Source organism: Hylobates moloch, unplaced genomic scaffold (assembly GCF_009828535.3).
Source record: "Hylobates moloch isolate HMO894 unplaced genomic scaffold, HMol_V3 SCAFFOLD_3, whole genome shotgun sequence".
NCBI classification, from domain to species: domain Eukaryota; kingdom Metazoa; phylum Chordata; class Mammalia; order Primates; family Hylobatidae; genus Hylobates; species Hylobates moloch.
Window position 1 is genome coordinate 99,927,365 of NW_026652278.1, and position 25,759 is coordinate 99,953,123.

General features: G+C 37.4%; 1 long non-coding RNA gene and 1 pseudogene across 1 annotated transcript in view; one reads left to right on the top strand and one right to left on the bottom strand.

The window, feature by feature from the left end:
- LOC116479713 (uncharacterized) overlaps window positions 1-18,689 on the bottom strand; it is an 81,225-nt gene extending 62,536 nt beyond the window's left edge. The window contains exons 1-2 of the long non-coding RNA XR_009212598.1: window positions 18,602-18,689; window positions 17,310-17,483 (exon numbers count right to left, since the gene is read on the bottom strand). This is a non-coding gene — a long non-coding RNA (uncharacterized LOC116479713). The remainder of the gene's footprint in view (window positions 1-17,309; window positions 17,484-18,601) is intronic.
- A 3,447-nt stretch (window positions 18,690-22,136) lies between these two features.
- Window positions 22,137-22,768, top strand: LOC116480997 (GPN-loop GTPase 3-like; annotated as a pseudogene).
- The last annotated feature ends 2,991 nt before the right edge of the window (window positions 22,769-25,759 follow it).

The following is a 25,759-nucleotide window of genomic DNA, read 5'->3' on the forward strand; positions in this document are numbered from 1 at the left end:
CCACTGGTTCATTGCTCGGAAACCTTAGACAAGTTAATTAAGTTCTTTTAGCCTTGACTCTACAACTAAATAAAAAAATAAAATTACATTACTAGGTACAGTCATTCTCATAAATGGACATTATTACTATTCTTTTTAGGGCCCAGGCAAACTAAGTGATTTTTTTCAAGCCACGCAGCTAGTTGTGGAATTGAGAGTCATATGAAGATTCTCAGACAGGAGCTATTACCACTACATAATATTAGTTTTTGGATCCCAAAAAGGTTCTTTCATTTCTCAATAACAAAAAAAAAAAAAAAAGGAAAAAGTAATTTCTCTTCTGACTTTCATGCTATCTGAAATTTTTTTCTAAGCTCAATTGATGATTATTATTCTTGGACATGTACTTTGAGAAAATCTACTTCAGAAGAAAAGCTACACTTTTGTGGCAGAACAGAATAAAAGGTGTACTAGTACCTTGTAGGTGTACATTGTGAACTACTCAATATTCCAAAGAAAGAACAGTGAGAGAACGAGAGAGCAAGATGAGTGTGTGTGAGTGTGTGTGTGTGTGCGTGTGTGTGTGTGTGTGTGTATTTCCCCAATTTCTTGGGCTCCAACTCTGTGCTCAGACACTCTACTAAGTATTTACGAATGTTATCTCATTTAATCTTTACCATACTCTGAAAGATAGATATTGTGTAGTTACAAAACCCTGAGGCTCAGAGAAGTTAAGTAATTCACCAAAGCCACAAAGCTTGAAAATGACAAAACTAAGACTTAAATCTGGTCTGTCTCTGTCCCAAACTTATAGTAATAATGAATGAATTACATTGCATTCCTCTATTGCCTATCTGAAATGAGTACTAAATGGAAATTGGACTGGGGAAAGTCTCATTAATAGACTTGTTGAACATGCAACTTTACATAAAGGAATAATGAAAACCACCAAGCAAGAATCAGATTTACTGACTATTTGTACACATAATAACTTATTTAAACAAAGACAAATAACAATAAACTTATTTATTTTTATTTAAATAATGTATCTATTTGGACAAAAAGTTTATTAATGGATCCTCCCCCTTTGAGCATCCCCTCTTACTTGTCTGATTAGCAGAGCTGACTGCTGTGCTAGATCTGAACACAAAGTTGAGTTCTGAGAAAGGAGAATTAAATGAGGAGAATGCTAGCTGTCCACCAAAATTCATCTCCCCTTCTTATATATGTTAATGTAGCAATATCATGGCTATCCAATGAGATTATATGTTCTAGCCTACCTTGTAGTAGGTATGGCCACGTGACTACATTCTCACTAACAAAGGGTGAGCTTGAGACTTAATCCATGTAGATGTTCTCTTCTCCAATTTATTTTACCCCTTACAACTGGCTGTTCTGGAAGAGAAAGAAAAAGTGGCAGAACAACAAACATATGAAAAAAGGCTCAACTTCACTCATTAGAGAAATGCAAATCAAAATCACAATGAGATACCATCTCACACAAGTCAGAATGGCAATTATTAAAAAGTCAAGAAACAACAGATGCTGACAAGGTTGCAGAGAAATAGGAATGTTTTTATACTGCTGGTGGGAGTATAAATTAGTTCAATCATTGTGGAAGACAGTGTGGCCATTCCCCAAAGATTTAGGGCCAGAAATACCATTTGACCCGGCAACCCCATTACTGGGTATATACACAAAGGAATATAAATCATTCTATTACAAAGATACATGCACAGGTGTGTTCATTGCAGCGCTATTCACAATAGCAAAGACGTGGAATCAACCAAAATGCCCATCAATGATAGTCTGGATAAAGAAAATGTGGTACCTATATACCATGGAATTCTATGTAGTCATAAAAAAGGAATGAAATCATGTCCTTTGCAGGGACATGGATGGAGCTGGAAGCCATTATCCTCAACAAACTAACACAAGAAGAGAAAACCAAACACTGCATGTTCTCACTTCTATGTGGGAAGTGAACCATGAGAACACATGGATGCAGGGAGGGGAACAACACACAGTGGGGCCTGTCAGGGATGAGGGGGAAGGAGAGCATTAGGAAAAATTGCAAATGCATGCTGGGCTTAATACCTAGGTGATAGGTTGATAGGTGCAGCAAACCACCATGGCACACGTTTACCTATGTAACAAACCTGCACATCCTGCATTTGTACCATGGAACTTAATAAAAAAAGAGAAAAAGAAACTACATAACTACTACTAAAAAAAAGTGGCAGCAATCCAACTCTGACCATGTAGGGGTTGTATCTAAGGGGTTATGACATGATGGCTTGAGAGGAGCCTTGGAAAGAGCTGCCCTGTTTACCATGCACTGCTAACCTTCAAACTGATAGTTGAGAGAGAAATTTCCATATACTTCAAGGTGCTGTGTTTTATGGTCTCTCTCTCTCTCTCTTTTTTTTTTTTTTTTGGCAACTGTTTAGCTTTATCATAACTAAAACAGGGATAAAATAATTGGTTAAGACTCCCTGGAGAAAGAGACTTGAGTTGGACCTTGAAATATTCATTGAAGATTAATCCAATGGAAAAAAAGGCAAAGACAGAGAAGAAAAACTCTTCTTTACATGTCGAGTAGGAATTAGACATTCCCCTGTCCATTATAAAGTAGAACAATAAAATCTGTCCTTGGTGGGAGTATCACTTTATGACAAAATAAAATTGCTTAACAAAGTAAAAAACGATACCCTAAATGCAAATATACAATAGAAGTACATATCTTTAACTCTTATTAAAAAGTGTCGGCCGGGCGCGGTGGCTCACGCTTGTAATCCCAGCACTTTGGGAGGCCGAGGCGGGCGGATCACGAGGTCGGGAGATCGAGACCACGGTGAAACCCCGTCTCTACTAAAAATACAAAAAATTAGCCGGGCGTGGTGGCGGGCGCCTGTAGTCCCAGCTACTCGGAGAGGCTGAGGCAGGAGAATGGCGTGAACCCGGGAGGCAGAGCTTGCAGTGAGCCGAGATTGCGCCACTGCACTCCAGCCTGGGCGATAGAGCGAGACTCCGTCTCAAAAAAAAAAAAAAAAAAACAAACAAAAAGTGTCTAGACCTGGTTCCCTGTACATTATGGGGAATTTTTAGTGGAAGTAATGGAGTTCTATTGGGGATTATATAAAATCGTAGGATAAAACCTACTTTAGTTCTATTGTACAGTTGAAAAAAGCACAAGCAATTACTATTTGACTATACTTGCCATATCCTTAATTATGTTACTCTTTATATTTTATCTTTTTGAAAACAAGTGTTTCACTCAAGCCATGAAGGAGTAACTGGTACCAGATTTAATATTCTACCATAAACAACTAGAAAGCTGTTTTCAGACATTGGACCAAAAGCAGTATAACATGGATATCCTTGAAAGCAGAGAAACAAGAAAATGAACCTGACTGTCACCCTGGCTTTCTGCCTGGAGGCTTTTTCTGGGCAGCCATCCAGGCAGGAGAAACTTAAGGAGAACACGGTCTTTTCGAGTTGAGAAAATAGGGATCAGAGTCTGCAAGGGTTGAGGTGACTGGAATTCGCAGTGTGAAGAACCAGACAGGAAAAGGGTATGCAGAGAAGAGTTCCATATATATGTACGGAGGTCACCTTAGTATTGTGGAGTACTAAATGACACAGACAAAGGGTAACATTCCATGAGACTGAGAAAAGAATGGGATGAGACGTGTATGCTAAATAATTACCAGAGTTCATACAGGGTGGGAGGAGATGTTCAACTTTCAACTAGTCGGAGTGAAGTGAACAACTGGAACATTCAGTAGAATCCCTTGAGAGGTCATGGTTTAGTAGTAGAGTGAAATGCATTTGAGAAAAAGTCTAACACTCTTTAAAGACAAGAAAATCTAGCACTCAACATCATACTAATCACTAAGCTTAGCTTCCAATAAAAGTTTACTAGGCACATGAAGGTGCAATAAAATGTATTCATAATTTGCAGAAAATATGTCAATGATCCAGAAAAGACAATGATGATATTAACAGACAAGGACTTTAAAATATTTACTGTAAATACATTAAAAGACTTACAGGAAAATATAAACATCATGAGGTAATATATGGGAAATATAGTTTTAAAGAAACAAAATTTATAGAGCTGAAAAATACAATATTTCAAATGAAATTTTTACTGGATGCAATAAACAGCAGATTGAGCACTAAAAAAAAGCAGGCCGGGCACAGTGGCTCACGCCTGTAATCTCAGCACTTTGGGAGGCAAGGCGGGCAGATCACGAGGTCAGGAGATCAAGACCATCCTGGCCAATATGGTGAAATTCCGTCTCTACTAAAATACAAAAAAAAAAAAAAATTAGCTGGGTGTGGTGGTGTGCACCTGTAGTCCCAGCTACTTGGGAGACTGAGGCAGGGGAATCACTTGAACCCAGGAGGCGGAGGTTGTAGTGAGCCAAGATTGTGCCATTGCACTCCGGCCTGGCAACGGAGTGAGACTCCATCTCAAAATAATAATAATAATAATATAAATAATAAAAAAGCAGTGAAGTTGAACACATAGCTTTAGAAACTATTCAAATGGAAATAAGAGAGGATAAAAAGAAACAAAACAACTATCTCAGTTACTTGTGGGATAGTATCAAGCAGTGAAACACGTGCAACTTCAGCCCCATAAAATCGAGGTGTACAGAAAACATCTTTTTAAGTTACAGCCAAAAAAGTATAAATTTGATTAAAACTACAAAGCCACAGATCTAGGAAGCTCAACAAATTCCGAACAGAATAAACACCCATAGAAAACTAAACCATGGCATGCCACAAATTGTTTAAAAACACTGAGTAAGAGAAACCTGAAGAGCAGCCAGTTGCTGGGGTACAGGCATTGTGTACAGGGGAACAAAGATAAAAAGGCTGTGGATATTTCCAAGCAAGCTAGAAGACAGTGGAACATATCTTTAAATGTTAAAACAAACAAAAACCGTCAACCAAGAATTTCACATGTAGCAAAAATATCCTTCAAAAATGAAGACAAAAGATTTAAGATGCTCAGATAGTTCATTAGCAGAATATCTGCCCTCTAACAGTTTCTTCAGGCAGAGGAAAATGATATCTGATGAAAATATTGAAAAGTGAAGAGTGTAAGAAATAATAAATAGGTAGTACATTTTTATTTCTTTTTATATTTTTAAAAATATCAAATATTTAAGGCAAAAATATTAACACTGTATTTATTATTAGGTTTATAACATATGTAGAAATAATACGTATAACAACACAATGGCCAGGGAGAATTGAATTATCATTAAAAGTAGACTCTAATAAGTTAAAGATGCATATGAGAAACCCTAAGGCAGCCGTTTAAAAAATATCAAAAGAGAAAAACCTAATAAACTAATACATGGATAAAATGGAATACTAAAGAAATATAATTAATCCAAAAGAAGGTAGCACATGAGAAAAGAAGGAAGGAAATGCAGATGCTACAAATAGAAAACAAATGGTAAGATGATACATTCACCATATTGAGATCCTCACTAAATATACATGGTCTAAATATTTCTGTTAAAAGCACAGATTGTCACTCTGGATAAAAAGGCAAGACCCAACTATGAACTATCTACAAAAAACATACTTTAAATTAAAAAGACACAGACAGGCTAAAAGTAAAAGGATGGAAAATATTTACCATGCAAATATGAGTGATAAGAAAGTGGGGGTGGCTATATTAATATTAGTCAAAGTAGACTTTGGGTCAATAAATACTGCCAGACATAAAAGAGACATCTTATACTGATAAAGGAGTTCATGCTTGAATAAAATATCATATTTCTAAATATGTACGCACTTCACCTAAAAATAGAGCTTCAAAATACATGGAAATAATGAAACAGAACTAAAAGGAGAAATAAATATACATAGATAATTGTAAATTTCAACAAATCTCTTTATGTTATTCATTGAGCAGGTAGACAAAGAAAATCAATAAATGCTTAAAAGTCTAGAGCAAAATTGTCAATCAACTTAGCCTAACAAAAGTAGAATGTATATTTCTCAAAGTTAATATAGAATATTGGCTAGGATAAACTATCTGTTGAGCTGTAAAATAAATCTTAGCATACATACAAGGATTGAAGTCTCATAGAAAATATTCTTTGATCACAATGCAATTAACTATAAATTGGAAGCAGAAACATATCTTTCAGTTCTCCTAAATTTCGAAATTAAACAACACACATTTAAATAGTCCATGGGTCAAAGAAGAAATAACAAGGGAAAATCAGAAAATAAATTTTAAACTGAAAAATAATAGAAAACTTAATGCATCAAAATTTGTAGGTAAAGCAGTATGTAGAAGGAAATTGGTAACTTTTAAATGCTAAGTTAGAAAAAAAGAGTGGTCTCATGATTTAACCTCATATCTCAGGAATATAGAATAAAAGAGCAAAGCAAACCCAAAGTATATACGAGGAAAGAAAAAATAAAAATAAGAACAGAAAAATCAGTGAAACAAAGCACGAACAGAGAAAATACATGAAAGAAAAAGAAAAATCTGTAAAATATTAATAAATACATTTCTAGCCAGAAAATTAAACAGTGAAATTACATGAATTAGCAATATAATAAATGACAGAGAAGACATCACTAGAGATCTTCTTTACGTTACATGAATTATTAATGATTTTATGCCAGTAAGGTTGACATCTTCAATTAAATAAAAAATTGCTTTAAAAATTATCAAAATTTACATAAAAAGAAATAGAAAAACTTAATAGTCCTTACATATTAAAGAAATTAAATTTGAATTGAAAATGTTCCCACAAAGAAAATGTCAGACCTGGATGGGATCATTGGTAAATTCTATCAAATATTTAAGAAAATAATAATACCAATATTTTACAAGATGTTCTGTAAAACAGAAGAAAAGAATTATCCCAGCTTGATTCACAAGGTCGACATTTCCAAAAATAGGCAAACATTGTGCAAGAAAACGAAATTACAGACCAATATCCCCTTTCTTAACAAAATATTTAGCAAATTGAATCCAGTAGTATATAGAAAAATAACATGTTATAACCAAGTGGGTTTTATTCCAGGAATGAGAGGTCAATTTAGTGCTTGGAAACCAATGTAATTACCATATTAACAAAATAAAGGAGAAAAAAAATTACACATGATTATCTTAATATATGCAGAAAATTATCTGACAAAATTTAACACTAATTCTCCAAGAACTTTCAGAAAACTGAGAAGGTGACCTTCACAATATGATAAAGGATAATGATAAAATCTCAGTCATTATCATACTTAATAGTGAAAAACCAAGATGAGGAAGAAAAACAAAGATACCACTGTCACCATTTCAACACTTTACAAAAATCATAGTCAATGCAATAGGATCAAACTAAATAAAATGTGAGAGGAAGCAGAGCAAGATGGCTAAATAGAAACCTTCACTGATTGTCCTCCCGGGAGAAACACCAAATTTAACAACAATCTACACAAAAAAACACCCTCATAAGAATCAAAAATCAGGCAAGCAATTACAGTACCTGATTTTTAACTTCATATTACTGAAAGAGGCACTAAACAGGGTAGGAAAGACAGTCTTGTATTGCCAACACCAACCCTCCCTCATCTGCCGGCAGCAGCCACATGGCATGGAGGCAAAACTCTGTGTGCTTTGGGAAGGAGAGTGTAGTGACTGTGGGAGTTGGCATTGGAACTTAGTGCTGCCAACACCAGGCAGAACTCAGCCAATTAACATGGAAGGAACATTTAGACCAGCCCTAGCCAGAGGGGAATTGCCCATTCCAGCAGTTGTAACTTGAGATACCACAAGCCTTGCCAGTCTGGGTTTAAGCGCTCTGAGGTTCTGAATGAACTTGAAAGGCAGGCTAGGCCACAAGGACTGCAACTCCTAGGCAAGTCTTAGTGCTGAGCTGGGCTTGTAGCCAGTGGATGTGGGGGGCATGTGATTTAGCAAGACACAAGCCAGGGTGGCCAGGGAGGGCTTACACCGCCCATCCCCCAACCCCAGGCAGCGCAGCTGACAGCTCCGAAAGAGATCCCTTCCTTCCACTTGAAGAGGGGACAAGGAAGAGTAAAGAAGACTTTGTCTTGCATCTTAGATAACAGCTCAGCCACAGTAGTTTAGGCCACTGGACAGAGTCGTAAAGCCTCCCACCCAGGTCCTACCTCCTGGACAATATTTCTAGACACACACTCAGCCAGAAGGTAAACTGCTGCCTTGAAGGGAAGGACCCTGTTCTGGAAGGATTCATCCTCTGCTGACTAAAGAGCCCTTGGGCCCTGAAAAATCAGCAGTGGTAACCAGGTAGTACATGCCATGGGCCTTGAGTGAGACTCTGAGATGTGCTGGTTTCAGATGTGACTCAGCATATTCACAGTTGTGGTGGCTGTGAAGAGAGACTCCTTCTGCTTGAGAAAAAGCAGAGGGAAGAATAAAGGGACTTTGCCTTGCAGCTTAGGTACCAGCTTGGACACAGTGAAAAAGAGCAACAAGTTGACTGTTGGGGTTCCCAATTCCAGGCCTTGGCTCTTGGATGGCATTTCTGGACCTACTCTGGGCCAGAGGGGAGCCCACTTCCCTGAAAGGTGAGTCTCAGGCCTGGCAGCATTCACCACAAGCTGACTGAAGAGCCCTCGGACCTTAAGTGAACATTAGTGGTACCCTGGCAGAAATCCCCATGAATCTGTGGTGGTAGACGTGGGGAGAGATGCCTCTGTCTGGGGAAAGGGGAGGGAAGAATGGGAAGGACTTTATCCTGTGATTTTGGTGCCAGCCTAGTCACAGCAAAATAGAGCACCAAGTAGATTTCTGAAGTTTCAGTGGCTCCTGGATGGCATCTCTGGACCTGCCTGAGGCCTGGGGGTAACTTGGCACCCTGAAGGGAAGGACACAAGACTGCCTGGCTTCACCACCAAGTAGTGGTTACAGCAGGCTTTGGGAAAGACCCAGTGCTCTGCTAGTTTCAGGTCTGACCCAGCACAGTCTCAGTGGTGGTAGCCACAAGGGTGCTTGTGTTACCCCGCCCCCAGCTCACCAGAGAGCAGCTCATCAGAAAGAGAGAGAGAGAGAGAGAAAGAGAGAGTTTGTTTGGGAGAAAGTAAGAGAAGAATACAAGAGACTTTGCCTGGCAATCCAGATAATTTTTCTGGATCTTATCCAAAATTACCAAGTCCGTACCTCTAGGAGTCTGTAAGAATCACAGCATTACTGAGCTGGGAGTGCTCCCTAATGCATATACAGCTTCAGTGACCAAAAACTTGGATCACAACACCCAAGTCCCTTCAAATACCTGGAAAGCCTTCCCAAGAAGGACAGGCACAAACAAGCCCAGACTGTGAAGACTACAATAAATACTTAACTTTTCAATGCCCAGACATAGAGAAACATCCACAAACATTGAGACTATCCAGGGAAACATGACCTCACCAAATGAACTAAATAAGGCATCAGGGACCAATGCCAGAGAGACAGAGATATGTGACCTTTCAGACAGAGAATTCAAAATAGCAGTTTTGAAGAAACTCAAGGAAATTCAAGATAACAGAGAAGGAATTCAGAATTCTATTAGAAAAAGTTAACACAGACATTGAAATAATTAAAAAAAAGAAGCAGAAATTCTGGAGTTTAAAATGCAATTCACATACTGAAGAATGCATCAGTCTTAACAGCAGAACTGATCAGGCAGAAGAAATAATTAGTAAACTTGAAGACAGGCTATTTAAAAATACGCAGAGGAGACAAAAAATATGAAAGAATGAAGCATGCCTACGAGATCTAGAAAATAGCCTAAAAGGGGCAAACCTAAGAATTATTGGCCTTAAAGAGGAAATTAATACATATCAGCAGAGAAAAACAGCCATATTTAAAGGAATACAGGAAGAAAGAAAAGAAAGAAAGGCCACAAAACAACAGAAAACAAATAATAAAATGGCAGGAGTAAATCCTTACTTGTCAATAATAAAACTGAATGTAAATAGGCAAATCTCTCCAATCAAAAGACATAAAGTGGCTGAATGGATTTAAAATATAAGACAATGATGTGTTGCTTACAGGAAAAATATATTTCATGCCACTGGAAATCAAAAAAGAGCAAGAGTAGATATAAATGTATCAGATAAAATAGACAAAATGGGTTTAAAGACTAATATGATAAGAAGAGAAAAAAAAGGTCATTATATAATGATAAAAATGTCAATTCAGCAAGGGAATATAACATTTTAAAATATATATTCACCCAATACTGTAGCACTCAGATATATAAAGCAATTATTATTAAAGAAATAGACCCAGTACGATAATAGCTAGTAAAGTCAGAATCCCACTTTTGCATTAGACAGATCATCCAGACAGAAAATCAAAAATGAAACATCAGACTTAATCTGCACTATAAACCAAATGGACCTAGAAGATTATTTACAGAACACTTAATCCAACAACTGCAGAATACATACTTTTCAGCACATGGATCATTTTCAAGGATAGACCATATGTTAGGTCACAAAACAAGTCTTAACACATAAAAAAAATTGAAATAATATCAAGCATCTTCTCTGATCACAATGGAATAAAACTATAAATTAATAAGAGGAATTTTGGAATCTATACAAGCACAGGGCAATTAAACAATATGTTCCTGAATGATCACTGGGTCAATGAAGAGATTAAGAAATAAACTGAAAAATTTCTTGAAACAAAGGATAATGGAAACACAACATACTAAAACCTATGGTATGCAGTGAAAGCAGTACTAAGAAGGAAGTTTGTAGCTATCAGTGCTTATGTGAAAAATTAAGAAAAACTTCAAATGAACAACCTAATAATGCATCTTAAAGAACTAGAAAAGCAACAGTAAACCAAAGTCAAAATTAGTAGAAGAGCAGAAATAATAAAGATTAGAACAGAAACAAATGAAATTGATATGAAAAATACAGGCTGGGCGCGGTGGCTCACGCTTGTAATCCCAGCACTTTGGGAGGCCGAGGCGGGCGGATCACGAGGTCAGGAGATCGAGACCACAGTGAAACCCTGTCTCTACTAAAAATACAAAAAATTAGCCAGGTGTGGTGGCGGGCGCCTGTAGTCCCAGCTACTGGGAGAGGCTGAGGCAGGAGAATGGCGTGAACCCGGGAGGCGGAGCTTGCAGTGAGCCGAGATTGTGCCACTGCACTCCAGCCTGGGCGACACAGCGAGACTCCGTCTCAAAAAAAAAAAAAAAAAAAAAAAAGAAAAATACAATAAAAAGATCAATGAAACAAAAAGTTTGTTTTTTTGAAAAGATAAACAAAATTGAAAAAGCTTTAGCCAAACTAAGAAAAAAAGAGCGAAGACCCAAATAAATAAAATCAAAAATGAAAAAGAAGACATTACAACCAGAGACATTAAACCAATACCACAGAAATTCAAAGGATCTTTCTTTCCTTGTTTGCAGAGGATATGATCTTACATTTGGAAAAACCTAAAGACTCCACCAAAAAAATATTAGAACTGATAAACAAATTCAGTATTATAGGATATAAAGTCAACATCCAAAAAACAGTAGCATTTCTATATACCAACAGCAAATAATCTGAAAAAAATCAAGAAAGTAGTCCCATTTACAATAGCTACAAATAAAATACCTGGAATTAGCTAACAAAAGAAGTGAAAGATCTCTACAATGAAAACTACAAAACATTGATGCAAAAAATTGAAGAGGACACACACACACAAAATGGAAAGATATTCCATGTTCATGGATTGGAAGAATCAAAATTATTAAAATATCCATACTACCCAAAGCAAACTACAGATTCATTGCAATCCATATCAAAATATCAATGACATTCTCACAGAAATGGAAAAATCAATCTTAAAATTTATATAAAACCACAAAAGACCCAGAATAGCCAAAGCTGTCTGAGCAAAAAGAACAAAACTGAGGAATTACATTACCTGATTCAAATGATACTGTGGAGCTATAGTATCCAAAACAGCATGGCACTCGCAAAAAAACAGACATAGAGGCCAGTGGAACAGAATGGAGGACTCAGAAACAAATCCAGACTTCTACAGTGAACTTATTGACAATAAAAGTGCCAAAAATATACATAGGGGAAAAACAGTCTCTTCAATCAATGGAGCTGGAAAAATTGAATATCCATATGCAGAAGAATGAAACTAGATCCCTTTCTATCCCTATAAAAATGAAATCAAAATGGATTTAAGACTTAAATCTAAGACCTAAAACTATGAAACAACTACAAGACAACATTGGGAAAATTCTACGTGACACTGGGGTGGGCAAAGATTTCTTGAGTAATACCCCACAAGCACAGGCAACTAAAGCAAAAATGGACAAATGGGATCACATCAATTTAAAAAGCTTCTGCACAGCGGGGAAACAACAGACAAAATGAAGAGATAACACACAGAATGGGAGAAAATATTTGCAAACTACCCACCTGACAAGGGATTAATAAGCAGAACATATAAGGAGCTCAGACGATTCTATAGGAAAAAAAATCTAATAATCCAATTAAAAATGGGCAAAAGATTTGAACAGACATTTCTCAAAAGAAGATATACAAATGGCAAACAAGTATATGAATAGGTGCTCAATATCATTAAGAATCAGAGAAACGCAAATCAAAACTGCAATAAGGCCAGGCGCAGTGGCTCACACCTGTAATCCCAGCACTTAGGGAGGCTGAGGCGTGTGGATCACGAGGTCAGGAGATCAAGACCATCCTGGCTAACATGATGAAACCCTGTCTCTACTAAAAATACAAAAAATTAGCCGGGTGTGGTGGCCGGCGCCTGTAGTCCCAGCGACATGGGAGGCTGAGACAGGAGAATGGCATGAACCCGGGAGGCGGAGCTTGCAGTGAGCTGAGATCACACCCAGGCACTCCAGCCTGGGTGACAGAGTGAGACTCAGTCTCAAAACAAACAAACAAACAAACAAAAAACTGCAATAAGATACAATAAGATATCATTTCACTCCAGTTAAAATGACTTTTATCCAAATGATGGACAATAACAAATGCTGATAAAATTGTGGAGAAAAGGAAACCCCAGTACAGTGTTGGTAGTAGTGTAAATTAGAACAACCACTATGGAGAACTGTTTGGTGGTTCCTCACAAAACTATAAATAGAGCTACCAGCATATGATCCAGCAATCTCAGTGCTAGATATATATCCAAAAGAAAGAAAATCAGTATATCGAAGAGATATCTGCACTTCCATGGTTATTGCAGCACTATCCACAATAGCCAAGATTTGGAAGCAACCTAAATGTTCATCAACAGAAAGATGGATAAAGAAAATGTCGTACACATATACAATAGAGTACTGTTCAGCCATAGAAAAGAATGAGAGCCAGTCATTTGCAACAACATAGATAACTGGAGGTCATTACATTAAGCAAAATAAGCCAGGCACAGAAAGACAAACTTTGCATGTTCTCACTTCTTTGTAGGTGTTAAAAATTAAAACAATCAAACTCATGGAGACAGAGTAAAAGGATGGTTGCCTGAGGCTGGGAAGAGTAGTTGGAAGATTGGGAGAGGGATGTGGGAATGAATAATGGATACAAAGAAATAGTTAGAAACAATGAATAAGATCTTGTATTTGCAGCACAAAAGGGTGACTATAGTCAAAATAGTTCAATTGTACATTTTAAATATCTAAAAGAGTATAATTGGATTGTTTGTAACACAAAGGATAAATGCTTGAGGTGATGGTTACCCCATTTGCCTTGATGTGATTATCACACACTGTTTGCCTGTATCAACATATCCCATATAGTCCAGAAATATGTACATCTATGTATCCACAAAAATTAAATGTTTAAAATTTAAAAATTAATAAAATGCATACAGTTGTAGAAAGAAATAAAAATGTATATCTTTGTATGCATCATGATCATTTATATAGAAAATCATAAGAAAACTTCAAAAATCTACTAGAACAAATGACTTTGGCAAAGTCATAGGGTTCAATTTAATATAAGAACTACGTTGTGCTTCTATATACTGGTAATAATAATTGGAAAATAAAATTTGATCAACTACACTATTTAGCATATTATCTAAAAATATGAACTATTTAAGAATAAAATATTTTCAAGATCTGTACTTTAAAAATTTCAAAACATGTTGAAAGAAATTAAAGATAACATGAACAAGTGTAGATATATACTATGTTCATGGAACAAGAAACCCAATATGTTAAGATGTCAGTTCTACTCAAATTGGTCTATAGATTGAACAATATGCTAATCAAAATCCCAACAGTCTTCTGATGTAGAAATTGGCAAATTGACCCTAAAATTTATACAGAAATGCTAAGAACATAGAACATAGAATAGTCAAAATAATTTTGAGGTAAAAAAAGAATAAAAATTCAAGATATAACCATCTGATTTCAAGACATCCTGTATGGTAACAGTGATATGGTTTGGACATGTGTCCCCACCAAATCTCATGTTGAATTGTAATCCCCAGTGTTGGAGATGGGGCCTAGTGGGAAGTGACTGGATCTTGGGGAGAAGGTCTCATGAATGGTTTAGCACCATCCCCACTTGGTACTGTAAAGTGAGTGAGTTCTCACAAGATCTGGATGTTTAAAAGCGTGTGGCACCTCCCCTCCTTCCTTCTTGCTCCTGCTCTGGCCATGTAAGATGAGCCTGCTTCCCCTTGACCTTCCATGATGATTTTCAGTTTCTTGAGGCCTCTCCAGTAGCAGAAGCCGCTATGCTTCCTGTACAGCCTGAAGAGTCATGAGCCAATTAAAGCTCTTTTCTTTATAAATAGCCAGTCTAAAGTATTTCTTTTGGCAGCCAACTGACTAATTAGAACTGACTAATGCAAACAGTAATCAAGATAATGCAGTATTTGCATACAGATAGACCTGTAGACCACAGGTCAACTCACTGTTTATAAAGGCAGCAAGGTAATTCAGTTAGGATGGTCTTTCCAATAAACAGTGCCCAAATCACTGAATAGACTTTGATTAAATAAAAACAACCTCAATGAGTTCCTCATGTCACAGGCAAAAAATTTACTCAGAATGGAGTATAGGTCTAAGTTTAAAAGCTGAAACCATAAAACTTCTGAAATAAATTATAGACAATGATCTTCACAATTATAGGATAGGCAAAGCTTTTCAGGCCACACAAAGGACAAACTACAAAAAATGGAGAAACTGAACTTCATCAAAATTTTAAATTCAGTTACATGAAAGAGACCAAAGAATATATTGTCCAAGCACCATGGTTCATGCCTGTAACTCTAACACTTCAGGAGGCTGAGGTGGGAGAATCTCTTGAGCTCCGGAGTTTGAGGCTGCAGTGAGCCATGATTGCATCACTGTACTCTAGCCTGGGTGAGAGAGCGAGACCCTGACTCAAAAAAAAAAAAAAAAAAAAAAAAGAAATAATATATAATATATAAAGAACTCTCACAACTCAACAATAAGACAAATTGAAACTACCTTTGCAAAAATTGTAACAGTGAGAAAATTATGACGCTGAGAGAAATCTAACCTGATTCTATCTAGCTTCTAAACTCCAAGCCACCCTTGTTCATACTTGGTCATAGGCTGAACTAACTTTGGAAGGAACTTAGTTTATAGTTTAACTTTGAAACAAAGAAAACAGCCCTTTCCCAAAATCAACTCCCATCTTGCCTGGGGACCAGACTGCCTTTGTAGGAGTAATATAGTAGCCACAAGATTAGAAATTATGTTCTGGAATCATACAGCCAGAGGCCACAAGATGCTGAACCTCCCCAGTTGCTCCTAGGGATAACATCACTATTGTAAAACCTAAGACTGGTGCTCGAGATACTCTCCAGACCCTGCATTCTGATCCACCAGCTAGCACTCAGACCAGTAACCTGGCTCTACCAGTTCTGCAATCCCACCCAGGAACAGAAGACAACAAGAAAAACCCACTTCGATCCCCTGTGATTTCATCTCTGAACTAACCAGTCAACACTCTCCACTCCCTGGCCTCCTGTCTGCCAAATTATCCTTTAAAAACCCCGGTCTCAAAATTTTCAGGGAGACTGATTTGAGTAATAAAACTCCAGTCTCCCATTCAGGTGGCTCTGAGTGAATTAAGCCCTGTCTACTGCAATTCCTTTACCTGGGCATGCAAAGGACAAACTCCTTGATAAATCACCTTTACTTGGGCAGCAGACAAGGAGAACTCATTGGACAGTTACAAAATGGCCCTATTTTTAAAAATGGGCATAAGATTTTAGCAAACATTTCACAAAAGAACTTCACGAATGGCCAATAAACACATGAAAAAACACTTAACATTACTAGTCATTAGGAAAATGTGATTAAAACAATCAGATACCACTTTATACCCATTTCAGTGGCTCTGGTTTGGAGCAACTAGAAATCTCAGGCATTATTGATGGAAATGTAAAGTGGTACAGTCAGTTTGGAAAACAGCTGATGGTTTCTTATAAAGTTAAAAATACACTTACTATATGACACAGCAATCCCACCCCCAGGCATTTGCCCAAGAGAAATGAGAACATATGTCCACACAAATACATGGACACTAATACCCATAGCCGTCTGATTTTTAATGGGCTAAAAAACAGAAAGAACCCAAATGCCCATGGATACACATATTGGAGTACATTTATATAATAGAATACTACTCAGCCATGAAAAGCATGGACTAATGATGTACATATAGCACACAGATTGAATCTCAAAAAACGTTCAACTGACTTTTTAAAAAGCCATCATATAACTTCATTTATATGGAATTCTAGAAAAGGCAATGCTAATCTACAAAAGGAGACCAGTGGCTGTCTACGATCAGGGCTGGGGAGAGTGGTTACTGCAAAGCAGACCAGAATTCTCTGGGGTGATGTCAATTCTCCATGTCTTAATGTGGTTATGGTTACATAGGAAGATACATTTGTCAAATTTATTAAACTGTAAAGTTAATTTTTTTTAAAGGGAGACTGTTTCTCCTCTCTGTTTTGTTTTCCCCTTCACTTTTCAGAATTAAGCTGTACTTAGCAGACTTTCCTGGTTACTTTGAATCAGGAACTCCTCAAAAAGTCTGTTGATGAAGGGAGAATCACAATCAGGCAATTAGAGCAGCTTGATTTGACAACTAAATGTAGAAATTCCTAATGAAAAAAATAAAAACCACTTTAAATGTTGCCACATATGGAATGGGCTGGAGAAGATATCACTGAGGCATCATTGTTGTAGGGGGTCCTTTCTAGGGAAGGGAAGGGAGGCGAAGGACCATGAGCTCATCATTATCAAGGATTCTGAAACTTCAGTTCATTTTTATTAATAAATTACCTTCATGTGGCCAATGAATCGCTGGTCTGATTGGAAGCTTTTTCCTGCACCGAAGAAACTGCACCAATTAGCAATATTCATCTGCCAATTCAGCTCTGCAGGTTCAGGCTCATTTAACTTGACAAAAATAACTTCTTTTTCTTGAGTAGGGGAAGTTTTTCTCTGCCTCCGGCCCTAGTGATGGGCAGAGATGGTGGTGGAATCTTATTGCAGCCTCCCTGTCCCTGATGCTCTTTATCCGGCCGCAGCGCCACAGGCTGCCCGTTTATTTTTTATTTTTATTTTTTGGATACCCATTTCATGACCTTCTTTGGTTTCTTTATCACAAAAGTCACTCTATGTCTTTTAGCCCAAAGCCCTACTGCAGTATTCTCTGTTTGTCTTTTTAATATCTTTATTATCTTAATATCTTCTTTATTTGTTCCTTTACTCTTAATATCTTCTTTATTTGTTCCTTCCCTTTTCCCCTTCTTCCCTTACCCCCTTTCATTCTTCCCTCATTTTTTTCTTTAATTCTTCACCAGCCCCTAGCATATTCTAAACTATTTGCCCCTTTCATGATGTAATCGTGAACTGACCCCTGCCATAGTAATCAGGTGGGTTTTTTTTTCTCTCTGCAGTTTCCTTATACTGAAGTGGTACCACCCCGCCCCCATCACCATCACCTCCACTTCATTTTAAATGTTCTACTCTTGTCCGAGAGAGACTAGCCAGTTCATCCTACCATTTCAGCCCATCATAAATTCATAAATATGGATTCATTTGCCGAGCCTAAGTTTTCCGCATGAAAGTAAATCCCTTTTGTGATACCTACAAAAGTCACAGAATCATCAACCACAGTTCAAAAGAGCAAATGATAAATATTCATCGCATCACAATGAACTTGATTCTAAAAAGCAAATTATTTGCTATATAATAGAAACAGGCAGCTTAAAAACAATAATTAGAGTGTGAAAGAGGTAAGAGAAAGTTCTGAGAGTGATATAAAGTTTCATTACATTGACTGAAGATGGTTTCGTGGAAGTATATTATGTCAAAACTCATCAATAATACACTTTAAATATGGATGGTTTATTTACATCAATTATGCCTCAATAAAGCTGTAAAGCAAAGGAAATAAATAGTAAAAAACAAAGACAAACAAAAAAACCGATGACTTAGGAGTAATTAGCCAAGCTATTCTTAAATGTAGGCTAGTGTATATGCAATTTTAGCCTTGTTATTTATCAGCTGTATCCTTATTCTATGAAAATCTCATTTTACCTTAAAAAAATTAGGATGCAAGGACGTACCTCTGAATGTTCAGTGGTCCTGGGATGCTCTCATGCAAGCTCGTTTCACTGTGAGCTGATGAATCAGCATAAAAGCTGAATGGTATCTCATGATCACACTCAGTTCTGCCAATAAGACAGTTTATTTTAACTTGCTGTTCCCATATTTTGAAAGAGACTGACTGCTGCAGAAATACACAAATCAGAGATATTATCAATCCTGAACTCCCAGTAACTTTATTTTTATTCTACTTGGTCACACAGGCTACTGGAGTTAATGTCCTATAGGCACTTGAGGATGCTGGGCACTGGCAAGTATGCGTGTTGGTCAATTCATTTGACCACATTTGTTTGCAAGGAAAATTTTCCTTAATGCATCTTCAAATAGAAAAGTCTATGAGTAATCAAATGTGAGTGACAGAAGGGTAACCTTATTCCACTAATGTCCCCTTTAAAAATTTTCCCCCTGAGCAACCATTAAGAATAAAAATAGTGATAATTATCAGTTCTCCATCTTTGCTGTGGAAGCTGGGGAGCTATGAAACAAATATACAGCTCAGTTTCTCAGGACATTAAAAAACGCATTATGCATGTTATTCTTACCCTAGTGACAGCTTATTTTTTTAACCATTGATTTTTCTCTGAACTGATCCTCCCTCCCTTCCTCTTTCTTTCTTTCTTTCTTTCTTTCTTTCTTTCTTTCTTTCTTTCTTTCTTTCTTTCTTCTTTCTTTCTTTCTTCTTTCTTTCTTCTTTCTTTTTCTTTCTTCTTTTTCTTTCTTTCTTTCTTTTTCTTTTCTTTTTCTTTCTTCTTTTTCTTTCTTTCTTTCTTTTTCTTTTCTTCTCTCTCTCTTCCTTCCTTTCTTTTTCTTTCTTTCTCTCTCTCTCCCTCTTCCTTCCTTCCTTTCTTTCTTTCTTCCTTTCTTCTTTTGCATAACAGAAAACTTCCTCCAATCCTTTTTCTAATAAGGTAGGGTGCAAACAAAGAAATAACAAACTTCCTTTAGATATGAGAAATATGGATCTTTTTAAGTGTTATTTTTAAGAGTCTTAGGGTAACATTAGGATAATAACATAACATGAAAACTGTGGAGATAAATTGTGATCTCATGTGAGCCCCAGGGTGGCTTTTATTTACAAATCATGATTACTTCTCAGAGGGCTGGGCAGACATAAGCCAGTGTTTCAGAGAGAGTCTGAGGTGAAAGCTTTTCTCTCCCCAACAATGTCATATTTGTAGTAGAATTTTCTTATAAGAGTCTTGGTGAACAAAAATACATAAGGATAGAAGGTGGAATGGAAATGGAAGGAAGTCCATTTCAGAAGGAAATAATCCCAACATAATGTTCAAGATATAACAATAGGTTATTAACTGGTGGATTTGGCAGGGAAAATTCTGCTACGTCATTTTTTCTTTTTCTTCTTCTTCCTTTCTTTTTAAATTTATTTTATTTTATTTTTTATTTTTAGAGACAGAGTCTAGCTCTGTTGCCCAGGATGCAGTGTAGTAGCTCACTGCAGCCTCCAACTCCTGGGCTCTAGAGATCCTCCTGCTTCAGCCTCCCGAGAGCTGGGACTGTAGGTGTGTGCCACCACGCCCAGCTAATTTTTTATTTTTTGTACAGACAGGGATCAGCCTCTATTGCCCAGGCTGATCTTAAACACCTGGCTTCAAGTAATCCTCCCACCTCAGCCTCCCAAAGTGCTGGGATTATGGACACGAGCTACTGTGTCCAGCATGAAATCATTTATGATGTGTTGACCATTTTTCAACTGGATATGAAGAATGACATACAACTGTGAATTTATCAAGACTTGTGCTTTGTTTACTTAGTTTCTTTATATAGGAATTTTCAAACAAATGTAAAGTGGAGGCATGTACACTTTAGTAGGTAATGGCTGTATCAGTCAACGCTTAGCCTTCGTTGTCATCACAATGTTTTACCCCAGTACCATGCCTATCCTCGTGGGCCAAAAACACAGATAGAGTCTACAAGAATGCACAAAGCAGCTTTTCACCAAGGGTTAAGTTTCCATTCTACTTGCTAACCCACAGAGAATGGATAGAAGGTGGAGATTAGAGAGTGACTTCTACACTCCATTCAGCAGATTCAAAGTTTCTCAATGGCCATGAAGAGTCTTCGCTCTAGAGCCTCAAGGTTACTAAACTGCCACTTTTCAAGGTTCCTATTCTTGCTTTCTCCTCCATGCCTCAGTCTTTAACTCCTTTGGTCTTCCCAGTTTTTCCCAGATTCTGCCCATTTGGTCTCTGGAAGGGGTTGTCAGTCACTCAGCTCCATGGGTTTTATTGCTAGGTGGAGCCATAGTGAAGTTTCTGTAACGTAATCAGACTTATTATTCCAAGGCCAAGACTGATCTACTTTTATCAGTTAGAACTCTTTAGATTGCAAGTGACAGAAAGCCCAACCCAAGGGACTTGGGTCAAGTTTGTCCTCAAGCACTCACTTGTCCTTTCAGCTTCTAGTATGTCCTTGCCCTCATCTACTCAGCCTTTCCTACCAATTGCTGGCTGGCTATTCTATAGTGACTTCAGGTTCAACATCAGACACAGAGACAACAGCCTTGCACAGACTTCTCCACCAGCAACATAGTTTCATAAAAATCTAACCCCTATAACAAATCCTTTAATCTATATTACTTCTAGTGGTTCTACTTCGCTGACTGATAATATGCCTTTACATAAAACATTCCAAGGTCTTGGAAAAGTCTATGCACATTGCATTCGTCTGTTCTTGCACTGCTATAAAGAAATACCTGAGACTGAGTAATTTATAAAGAAAAGATGTTTAATTGGCTCACAGTTCTGTAGATTATACAGGAAGTATGGCAGCATCTGCTTCTTGGGAGGCCTTAAGAAACTTAAAATTATGGCAGAAAGCGAAGGGGAAGCAGGCATGTCTTACATGGCCAGAGTAGGAGCAAGAAGAGGTGGAGGGGCAGGCTAGGCAGGTGATACAGACTTTTAAACAACCAGATCTCGTGAGAACTCTATCATGAGAACAGCACTCAAGGGATGGTGCTAAACCATTAATGAAGGATCCACCCCCATGATCCAATAACCTTCCACCAGGCCCCACCTCCAACACTGGGGATTATAGGGACATGAGATTTGGTGGGGACACAGATACAAACCATATCACACATATACTCTGTCTGTCACTCTCTTGATTAAAAATTGCAATCTAGTTTAGACAGTCGGTCTTAGTAATAGTGAGCATTCTCTTTTTATATTTTATTGAAGTCATTAGTACAAATAATTATAAAGCTTGAGTCACTATTTATTATGTCATGAGCATTATTCATGCCCTTGCACAGTCTTTATAACCATAATTTTAAAAAGGCTTGACAATATTTGAGTGGATGCTCTGTAATTTCATTTTTCCCTTTTCTATTGTTGGCACTGTAGTTTTTTCCAATACTTTACTGTTATGAATAATGATCTGAGGTGCTGCTTCATACATATAATTTTTCCATATTTTTGGAATATTCAGTTAGTCTATAATTTCACAAATTGAGGATAAAGGTATGTAAAAGGTATGAATCTTTGTATTGCTTTTGATTCACATTGTTTAATTGCTTTCAAAAGGACTAGGACAATTACAATCCCGTTAGTAATTGGTAATATCCTTGCTAGCTTTGATTGTCCAGCCTGGACTGAGTTGTACATTCACCTGACTGTGATGAAGCAGCTGGTCCTGCAGCTCAAGCAGTGGGGTTTCTGAGTCTATGGAGTTTTTCTTGTTGATTCTCAGTTCATGGTGGAGTCATTCAAGTGTATTTCTGGCATCTTGGCAGTCCTGAGTGCCATGATCTCTCTAGAAATTCCATAAGTTAACATCGTGATCAAAATGTAGCTGCAGAGTAAAAAAGCTAAAAAGGAAACTGAAAGTTTCTAGATCCAGACATGGATTCCTTATTTGATGATTCTACAAGTGGCTTAAGAAGCAAAAAATTCAAAAAAGTAACTAGAGCTGTATGTGGACTGATGACTGTGGCATAGTTCTCTTCTTACGTCATGATCAGTCAGATGAAGAATGTATGAACATTGTATTATAGCATATTGATTTTGCCATTCAATGTGGAGAAGAAATTTAAATAACCAAAGGAACATGAAAATGAGCCTTCTTCTATGTTTGATGAATATTTTCAAGAACACCAAGATGAATGAAAAGTTTACTAAGGAGTAACTGTCTACATGTGAAGAGCTTGTGGCCAAACCGGCAGAATATCCTTCTCTTTGAAGGATGCAGTAGTAGAAAGCTACATATTCTAATGAAAAAAAAGTACATGTTTTTTTTTATCAGCAGCATGCCTGAATCAAGTTTTGAATTATTCTGAAACTGCTGCTGCTTAACGTGGAAACTTGTAGTATTATTTTGATAGTATCAATTTAAATTTAAAAGTCAAAATTGAAATGAATGCACATAGATTTGTATATAAATTAGCACCTGTGCAACAGGTAATAAGGCTAGTACAATCTCATTTTTACTGTTTGTATTGTTTTTGAGGTGCAGGAATTATTGTAACAAAATATACATGTTTATCCAGAGGGAAATATCTGGAAGGATATAGGTAAGACCACTGCCCATCTGTATCTTACCATTTCCCTACATTGAAAATGCATTATTTATATAATTAAAAAATTTAAAAGGGAATGTAATTTTAAGGTCTTTCCTGGTTTAACAGAAAAAAGTACCTATTCAATTTGAAAGGCATTCTACATTGCCCGTTTTATGCTAGTTTCTATTTTCTGCTTTACAATATCTAGAAAGTATCAATATCTTTACCGATCCAGAGTACACCTGAAATATTGGAAAGACACTTTCCCTGGGCATTAATTTCTGAGTTGTGAATGCAATCTGCCAAAAATATAAGGATTTGACCACATATTTTCTAATTAAATTAGGATACTTATTTGGATCATGTCTGTAATTGGAAAGGTTAAGAGAATCATCAGTGGAGACAATGTGGAGGCTATAAAAAGACTGCAATTAATATCCTATCTTTTTAAATTTTAGGTAATAGCACTTTTGCTCTTCATAATAGCGTCTTCAGGGAAAGCATATTGAATTCAATCTGTTGTGTGAAATATTTTCAGTTAGAGAAGGTACAGTATGTATATATAAATGAATGTACAGACTGCTGATGATTTATTTTGGATCTATAGCAGTCTTGGAAATAGAACTGAGTTTTATATAGATCTTTCAGAGTCAGGGTAGCCCTAAGCTCTTTATAGAGCAGTAATTTTGGCTGTGTCTAAATAAGACCCATCCTTACAGCTGAAAGATAAAAAAAAATTCAGATAATGAACCATTTAATTTTTTTCTGTATAATGTCACATAAATGGTTTGATTTGGGGCTTCCAAAACTGCATGGCTATTTTGGTTTTATGGATGCATCTTTTGCAAGTCTCAATGCCCTGTAAAAGTGGGAAGGAAGGCTGTCAGAAATATCTTTAAGTAGGCCGGGTGTGGTGGCTCATGCTTGTAATCCCAGTACTTTGAGAGGCCAGGGTGGGAGGTCACTGGAGTCCAGGAGTTTGAGACCAGCCCAGGCAACATAGTGAGACCTCACCTCTAAAAATAAAACCGAAAAAATTAACCGTGTGTGGTGGTGCACACCTATAGTCCCAACTACTCAGGAGACTGAGGTAGGAGGATTACTTGAGCCAAGGACTTCAAGGCTGCAGTGAGCTATCCAGCCTCGGTAACAGAGCAAGTTCTTATCTCAAAAAACAAAAAACAAAAAGAATGTCCCAGGTAGCCTACTGGGTAGGGGATGGGAATGCTTTTCCTGGCAACTAGTCATGGAATCAGCATGGCACTAGTGAGTTCAAGATGCTGCCCAGGAATACAAGGACAGCTCTGTCTCAAAAGGAGAAACTCTAGCCTGGCCATGGTGGACAAGCTACAGTGAGAAGTAATTGTAGTAGTCAGTACTGCTGATGATTTCCTTGCTTGCCCTCAGACAGGACCCATCAGAGCCCCTCAGTTGCCTGGTAAGTAAATGTATATATGTGAGGCTTCCTACCTTATGTTCAGGAGTAAGTTTAGCACATGTGTCTACAAAGTGTAGCCTTTTATATCCTGAACCACGCATTTTGCTATATTAATAGCAATGCCTCACATTTGTAGAGATTTTCTGAGTTTCTCAAACCCATTTATATTTCCTTGGATTATCCATACAATAACATCTCAGCCATTAGCTGCAAGTCTTCTCAGCTCCACCTCTATGTACCTCAATCTTCATTTTCTCCTTTCTATCCTTCTAGCTGAAATCTTTATTCTTGCTTGTACAGCTTCAATTGCCACTGAACTTGGTGTCCTACTTATTATACTGCCTGATGCTATGACAACCTCTTCTCAATATAACAGCTTGAGAAAGCTTTAAAAATTATATCTCATGACATATTTCTGCTTGCTTAAATCCTTTGTTGCTTTCTAAATGGCTTGGGAAAAATCCAACCTCCTTACTGTGGCACGAAGGCCCTGCCTGATCTGGCTCCTTCTGACTTATCCAGCCCATCCTTCTCTTTGTCTCACCCATGGCCACATCAGCCTTTTCTAAGTTCCTTGAGTGTAACCCAAAACTGTCTTCCTTGAGGATCCTTGCACCTGCTGATGTGTCTGCCTGAAAACCTCTTTGTATAGCTAAATCCTTCTCATCCTTCAGGCTTTAGCTCAAGTATCTCAGCCTTCAAGAATCCTTCCTCTACAAATGGGACTTCATGAAGAATGTGGGACTCAGATAAGGATGCACAACTATGAAAGCCTGGAGCCTGGACAGAACCTAGTTCTTCCCAGTCCTCATCCATGACGCCTGCCATGATGTATGCCAACCTGTGATTTAGATGCATTTCTTCTGTCATGAACTAGGGAGATGATAAATTATAGGGACAATGTCTTTTATGTTTGTTTGCTTGCATTATTTTGCAGGGAAAATGGGGAGAGTATTGCAGATGTTAAATAATTTCTGAGTGGTTGCGACCGATGCTGGCAGGAAGGATCTTGACCATCTGAGAACCCACACAGATGTGTGCTTACCAGCTTCCACAGAGACATGCACACGAGTCCCTTTTTAAAGTCTGTAGAGAGATAGCTCTCCTTGCTCTCTATTTGTCTGAAAGGACATGGAGATTTCCATTTAAAAAAATACCAGA